This window comes from Propithecus coquereli, unplaced genomic scaffold, assembly GCF_000956105.1.
Source record: "Propithecus coquereli isolate 6110/MARCELLA unplaced genomic scaffold, Pcoq_1.0 Scaffold1, whole genome shotgun sequence".
Lineage (NCBI taxonomy): Eukaryota > Metazoa > Chordata > Mammalia > Primates > Indriidae > Propithecus > Propithecus coquereli.
In genome coordinates this window covers 25,261,440-25,262,911 of record NW_012133857.1, presented here as the reverse complement: position 1 = coordinate 25,262,911, position 1,472 = coordinate 25,261,440, and the positions used below count along the sequence as shown (strand labels likewise).

At 44.9% G+C, this 1,472-nt stretch overlaps 1 protein-coding gene across 8 annotated transcripts in view; it reads left to right on the top strand.

The window, feature by feature from the left end:
• CADPS (Ca++-dependent secretion activator) overlaps window positions 1-1,472 on the top strand; it is a 524,321-nt gene that overhangs the window by 81,955 nt on the left and 440,894 nt on the right. The gene's annotated exons all lie outside the window — the stretch shown is intronic.

Below are 1,472 nucleotides of genomic sequence, written 5' to 3'. Positions count from 1 at the left end.
CATGCCCAGCTAGTGGATACTGGACCCTGTGGGCCTAGCCACTCAATAAATCACCCAGCAACAGTAGTGATGCGAAGTTGCGCGGCTCAGCATTCCTGAGCATTAAAACAGATCTTGAAGGCTGAAGAGGGGGAGGTGTGCTAAGAGGAGGCAAAACATAGATGAGGCCGGTGCTCCCTACCTCATAGCCCCTCCATTCCTGAGCATCCTTCTTGCTCATCTCAGATGCCCACTCAGCACTACCAGGAGACCCTGAGGCGGTGCCACCTCTGAGTCTGAGAATTAGTGCCTCTCAGCAGTGCAGGGGTATTGCAGGTGATGACACAGTTTGGAGACAGAGAGGATTGCCTGCTTTCCTTGGGTCAGCACTCTGGACCAGATCAAAGAAAGCAGGAGCAAGAAGGGTGGCTGTGACTTGCTTAGAGACCCTTGGAAAAGATGATGCACCATGGGGAACTAGCTTCAGATTCTTAGTTTGAAAAAGTGTGAAGGTGTCTAGCATTATGAGCGTCCACTTAGTAAGTGTCCCATTGGTGTGTGTTTATGCATTCAGTTCGTTCAAAACCTGGGATGTCAAAGGCGTGTTTTGAGCCCTTTTGAGTTCAAAACCACTTCCCTCACCCAGGGTCTCTGAATCCATCCCCGTCAAAGTCCATCGGCCAAAGATTCTCCGACTCATTCGATGCAAATGTATTGAGTGTCTGTCACTTTGAAGAGGAAGATTCGTCTACCTGTTATGGGGGGATTAGGAAGGTCTAACCTAGTCTTGGAGTGGGGTGAACATGAAGGCTGTCAGACATTTAAAGCATGAGTAGAAGTGAATCAGGTAAAGAAAATGGGGACAAAGAAAGCACTCCAGGCGTGAAGTACAGCATGTGCAAAGGGCCAACAGACAAGCTGACTTTGTAAATGCAGAGTTTTCAAACAATATCTCAAGCCCAGGAGAACGTGTTTTACAGATACGTAGGTTTGTGCGTGTATGTACGTGTGGTATGTGTGTTTTAATTTGGCATCCCTGGGTGCTGTCCACGCTGCATACTATTAGGTTATGGTCAAAATGTGGCTTGACCGTATGTGTCCTATGGTTTAATCATGTTTGATTTCCACTAATACGTACTATTTGCTTACACAGAGCAGACTTTTGTTGTGTAGGTCAGCTTTGGAAAGCAAATTTGGTAATCTGAATCTTTCACTTCACAACAACCTCACTGGATAGAATCCATAAAACAATGTTTTAATTTGAGAAAAGTGAGATGGAAGAGTGATGTCTGCAGGGTTGTGTCCAATACAATAAATAATTATAAAGAAGGAAAAAACGGGATTCAGGAAAATCTAGACAGGCTCAATGATTAAAACTTTAGAAGTCTGGGGGATGGACAGGCTCTAACTCAGGCTCTAACTCAGGTGGGACAAAGGCAATATATGTAACGTAAACATTTGCACCCCCATAATAAGCTGAAATTCAAAAAATT